The 6,117-nt window shown below is 41.2% G+C and overlaps 1 non-coding gene across 1 annotated transcript; it reads right to left on the reverse strand.

The window, feature by feature from the left end:
* Window positions 1–2,240: 2,240 nt before the first annotated feature.
* LOC119467248 lies at window positions 2,241–2,346 on the reverse strand. The gene has a single exon (XR_005195784.1). It is a non-coding gene; the product is annotated as a U6 spliceosomal RNA (small nuclear RNA).
* Window positions 2,347–6,117: the final 3,771 nt, after the last annotated feature.

Genomic DNA, 6,117 nt, shown 5'->3' on the forward strand with positions numbered 1-6,117 from the left:
GCATCCTTGTCTGGAGCCACATTTCAAGGGGAATGCTTCCAGTTTTTGCCCATTCAGTATGATATTGGCTGTTGGTTTGTCATAAATAGCTTTTATTATTTTGAGATACATTCCATCGATACCTAGCTTATTGAGTGTTTTTAGCATAAAGGGCTGTTGAATTTTGTCAAAGGCTTTTTCTGCATCAATTGAGATAATCATGTGGTTTTTGTCTTTGGTTCTGTTTATGTGGTGAATTACGTTTAGAGACTTGCGTATGTTGAACTGGCCTTGCATCCCCAGGATGAAGTCTACTTGATCATGGTGGATAAGCTTTTTGATGTGCTGCTGCAATCGTCTTGTCAGTATTTTATTGAAGATTTTTCCATCTATGTTCATCATGGATATTGGCCTGAAGTTTTCTTTTCTTGTTGAGTCCCTGCCGGGTTTTGGAATCAGGATGATGTTGGTGTCATAAAATGAGTTGGGAAGGATCCCTCTTTTTGGATTATTAGGAATATTTTCAGAAGGAATGGTACCAGCTCCTCTTTGTATGTCTGGTAGAATTCGGCTGTGGAATCATCTGGATCTGGACTTTTTTTGGGTGGTAGGCTCTTAATTGCTGCCTCAACTTCAGACCTTGTTATTGGTTTATTCAGGGTTTCGACTTCTTCCTGGCTTAGGCTTGGGAGGATGCACGTGTCCAGGAATTTATCCATTTCTTCCAGGTTTATTAGTTTGTGTGCATAGAGTTGTTTGTAATAATCTCTGATGATGGTTTGAATTTCTGTGGAATCTTTGGTGATATCCCCTATATCGTTTTTTATTGCATCTATTTGGTTATTCTCTCTTTTCTTTTTTATTAATCTGGCTATTGGTCTATTTTGTTGATCTGTTTGAAAAACCAGCTCCTGGATTTATTGATTTTTTGAAAGGTGTTTCGTGCCTCTATCTCCTTCAGTTCTGCTTGGGTCTTAGTTATTTCTTGGCTTCTGCTATGTTTTGAGTCTTTTTGATCTTGTTCCTCTAGCTCTTTCAATTTTGATGATAAGGTGTCGATTTTAGATCTTTCCTTGCTTCTCACGTGGGCATTTATCGCTATATATTTTCCGCTGGACACTGCTTTAAATGGGTCCCTGAGATTCTGGTACATTGTGTCTTTGTTCTCGTTGGTTTCGAAGAACATCTTCATTTCTGCCTTCATTTCATTGTTTATCCAGTCAACATTCAAGAGCCAGTTGTTCAGTTTCCATGAAGTTGTGTGGTTCTAAGTTAGTTTCTTAACCCTGAGTTTTAACTTGATTGCACTGTGGTCTGAAAGATTATTTGTTACAATTTCCGTTCTTTTGCATTTGCTGAGGAGTGATTAACTTCCAATTATGTGGTCAATTTTAGAGTAGGTGTGATGTGTTGCTGAGAAGAATGTATATTCTGTGGATTTGGGGTGGAGAGTTCTGTAAATGTGTATTAGGTTTGCCTGGGCCAGCCCTGAGTTTAAGTCCTGGATATCCTTTTTAATTTTTTGTCTCGTTAATCTAGTATTGACAATGGGGTGTTAAAGTCTCCCACTATTATTGTGTTGGAGTCTAAGTCTCTTTGTAAGTCATTAATAACTTGCCTTATGCATCTGGGTGCTCCTGTATTGGGTGCATATATATTTAGGATCATTAGCTCTTCTTGTTGCATTGATCCTTTTACCATTATGTAATGTCCTTCTTTGTCTCTTTTCATCTTTTTTGGTTTAAAGTCTATTTTATCAGAGATGAGAATTGCAACTTCTGGTTTTCTTTGCTCTCCATTTGTTTGGTAGATCTTCCTCCATCTCTTTATTTTGAGCCTTTGTGTATTCTTCCAAGTCCTGGATATCCTTGTTAATTTTCTGTCTCGTTGATCTGTCTAATATTGAAAAATGGGTGTTAAAGTCTCCCACTATTATTGTGTGGGAGTCGAAGTCTCTTTGTAAGTCATTAAGAACTAGCCTTATGTATCTGGGTGCNTCTGTGGAATCTGTGGTGATATCCCCTTTATCGTTTTTTATTGCATCAATTTGGTTATTCTCTCTTTTCTTTTTTATTAATCTGGCTAGCGGTCTGTCTACTTTGTTGATCTTTTCAAAAAACGAGCTCCTGGATTTATTGATTTTTTTTTTCTTTCTTTTTTTTTGGGAATGTAGATTCTTATTTATTTATTTATTTATTTATTTCCCCATTTATTTATTTTATTGCATTTTAGGTTTTGGGGTATATGTGAAGAACATGCGAAAAAATATGGAACACTTCCCAAATTTGCGTGTCAACCTTACGCAGGGGCCATGCTAATCTTCTTTGTATCGTTCCAATGTTTGTATATGTGCTGCGAAGCGAGCACTTATTGATTTTTTGAAGGGTTTTTTGTGTGTCTATCTCCTTCAGTTCCGCTCTGATCTTAGCTATTTCTTGTCTTCTGCTAGACTTTGGGTTTTTTTGACCTTGCTCCTCTAGCTCTTTCAGTGTTGTTGATAGGGTGTCAATTTTTGATCTCTCCTTGCTTCTCATGTGGGCACTTATTGCTATATATTTTCCTCTAGAGACTGCTTTAAATGTGTCCCAGAGATTCTGGTATGTTGTGTCTTCATTCTCGTTCATTTCGAAGAACATCTTTATTTCTGTCTTCATTTCATTGTTTATCCAGTCAACATTCAAGAGCATGTTGTTCAGTTTCCATGAAGCTGTTTGGTTCTGGGTTAGTTTTTGAATTCTGAGTTCTAACTTGATTGCACTGTGGTCTGAGAGACTGTTTGTTACGATTTCCGTTCTTTTGCATTTGCTGAGGAGTGATTTACTCCCAATTATGTGGTCAATTTTAGAGTATGTGTGATGTGGTGCTGAGAAGAATGTATATTCTGTGGATTTGGGGTGGAGAGTTCTGTAAATGTCCATTAGATTTGCTTGGTCCAGGTCTGAGTTCAAGTCCTGGATGCCCTTGTTAAATTTCTGTCTGGTTGATCTGTCTAATATTGACAATGGGGTGTTAAAGCCTCTCACTATAATTGTGTGGGAATCTAAGTCTCTTTGTAAGTCATTAAGAACTTGCCTTATGTATCTGGGTGCTCCTGTATTGGGTTTGTATATATTTAGGATTGTTAGCTCTTCTTGTTGCATTGATCCTTTTACCATTATGTAATGTCCCTCTTTGTCTCTTTTGATCTTTGTTGCTTTAAAGTCTAATTTATCAGAGATGAGATTTCCAACTCCTACTTTTTTTGTTCTACATTTGCTTGGTAAATCTTCCTCCATCCCTTTATTTTGAGCCTTTGTGTATCCCTGCATGTGAGATGGGTTTCCTGGATACAGCACACCGATGGGTTTTGGTTTTTATCCAATTTGCCAGACTGTGTCTTTTGATTGGGGCATTTAGTCTATTTAAATTTAGGGACAATATTGTTATGTGTGAATTTGATACTGCCATTTCGGTCCTAGCTGGCTGTTTTGCCCAATAGTTAATGTAGATTCTTCATTGTGTTGATTCTCTTTACCATTTGGCATGTTTTTTGAGTGGCTGGTACTGGTTGTTCCTTTATATGTGTAGAGCCTCTTTCAGGAGCTCTTGTAAAGATGGCCTTTTGGTGACGAAATCTCTGAGTACTTGCATGTTCACAAAGGATTTTATTTTTCCTTCACTTATGAAGCTTAGTTTGGCTGGATAGGCGATTCTGGGTTGAAAGTTCTTTTCTTTAAGGATGTTGAATATTGGCCCCCACTCTCTTCTGGCTTGTAGGGTTTCTGCTGAGAGATCTGCTGTGAGTCTGATGGGCTTCCCTTTGTGGGTAACCTGACCTTTCTCTCTGGCTGCCCTTAGTATTTTCTCCTCCTTTTCAACCCTGGTGAAACTGATGATTATGTGCCTTGTGGTTGCTCTTCTTGAGGAATACCTTTGTGGTGTTCTCTGTATTTCCTGCACTTGAATATTTGCTTGCCTTGCTAGGTTGGGGAAGTTTTCCTGGATAATATCCTGAAGAGTATTTTCCAGCTTGGATTCATTCTCTTCGTCGCATTCAAGTACGCCTATCAAACGTAGATTAGGTCTTTTCACATAGTCCCATATTTCTTGGAGACTTTGTTCATTCCTTTTAGCCCTTTTTTCTCTATTCTTGCCTTCGTATTATATTTCATTGAGTTGATCTTCGACCTCTGATATCCTTTCTTCTGCCTCATCAATTTGGCTGTTGATACTTAACGCATGCTTCGCGAAGTCCTCGTGTTGTGTTTTTCAGCTCCATCAATTAACTTATATTCCTTTCTATTTTTTCCATTCTTGTTAGCATTTCGTCAAATCTTTTTCCAAGGTTTTTAGTTTCTTTGCATTGGGTTATAATATGTTCTTTTAATTCACTGAAATTTCTTACTACCCACCTTCTGAAGTCTGATTCTGTCATTTCAATACACTCGTTCTCCATCCAATCTTGTTCCCTTGCTGGTGAGGAGTTGTGATCCCTTTTAGGAGGAGAGCTGTTCTGGTTTTGGGTGTTTTCATCCTTTTTGCGCTGGTTTCTTCCCATCTTTAAGGATTTATCCACCTGTCGACTTTGTAGTTGCTGGCTTTCAGTTTGGGTCTCTGAGTGGATGATCTGTTTGTTGATGATGAGGTTATTTCTGTTTCTTGGTTTCCCTTCTGACAGTCTGGCCCCTCTGCTGTAGGTCTGCTGAGGTCCACTCCAGGCGCTGCTTGCCTGGGGATCACCTGCAGCAGCTTCTGAACAGTAAGAGTTGTTACCAGTTTTCTTCTTCTGCTATCTTTGTTCCAGAAGGATACCCGCCAAGTATCAATCTGATCTTTCCTTTATGAGGTGGCTCTTTGGATATACAGGGGTCAGGGAGCTGCTTGAGGAGATGGTCTCTTCTTTACAGGAGCTCAAATGCTGAGCTGTGAGCTCCGTTGTTCATTCAGAGCTGCTGGGCAGGTACGTTTAGGTCTGCTGCAGCAGAACTCATAAACCGCTTTTTGTTCCCTGGTGCTCTGTCCCAGGGATTTAAGGCTGTATGAGTGTCCATTATGCTGCTGCCTTCTTCTTTTTTCCTTCAGAGCTACCGTGCCCAGCAAGGAGGCAGCATAGTCACTGTCTGCCTGTAGAGGCTTTGCTGAGCTGCTATGGGCTCCGCCCTGCTGCCGAGTGATCTTCCCTGCAGTCCTGTTTATATGGGTGTAGTTAGAGCTGCCTGGGCAATGGTGGCCCACCTCTGTTGAGGTGGAGCCTCTCTGCAGTGGCGGGTTGCCTTGGCAATGGCGGGCTGCCTCAGCAATGGCATGTTGCCTTGGCAACGGCGGGTTGCCTCAGCATTGGCTGACTACCTCCGTAATGGCAGACGCCCCTCCCCCACAGAGCTTGACCATCCCGGGTTCAACTGCGCTTGCTTTGAAACTCTCAATCCAGAGAGTTTCTGATTGCTGTTCTTTTGTGGGGGTGGGACCAGCCGAGCCTGATCGCTGGCTCCCTGCCTCAAGAGCCTTTTTTTTTTTTAAAGTTGGTGCTCCAGTCGCCTGTTGAAGAGGTGCCGGATCTGAGTGTTTTCCCCTGCGGCAAGTCACTGAGTTGGCTTAAACAGAGGCACTGAGATTCGTGGCGCCTTTTTTGCCCTGGAATCTACTGTCCTGGTTCCCTGCTCAGTCCCCTTTTTAAACAGATGAATGGGCGACTTTCTGTGGCTCCAATCGCCAGCCAAAAGGGCACCCAGACCAGTGTATTTTGTACAGAGAACCACTGCTCCGGGTAGCCGACAAAGCAGTTGCATGGGGCAAAGCAGCGGCGCCCGGCCAGCACAGCCGCGCTGGCCGAAACAGCCGCCCTGGTGACCCGTGGAGCTCCTCCGTCTGGGAATTTCCTAGTCTGTGGGCAATAAGAATGCGGCATCCACTCACCCTCTGCGCTTTCACTGGGAGCTGCAATCCTGAGCTGTTCCTAATCGGCCATCTTGTATCGTAGGTCTACCTTTTAATTCTTACATATTATTTGTTTCTCTTGGCAATGACCTTATACAGTGCTGAATGTAAACAATGTTACTTGTATACTTCTCTTACCCTTTTATTCAAAGAAATTCTTCTAAAGTTTGGTCACATTAAAAAAAATTAGTGTGGTTTTTGATATATGACTTTTATTAAGAA

The sequence above is a fragment of the Cebus imitator genome, unplaced genomic scaffold, assembly GCF_001604975.1.
Source record: "Cebus imitator isolate Cc_AM_T3 unplaced genomic scaffold, Cebus_imitator-1.0 Scaffold269, whole genome shotgun sequence".
NCBI classification, from domain to species: Eukaryota; Metazoa; Chordata; class Mammalia; order Primates; family Cebidae; genus Cebus; species Cebus imitator.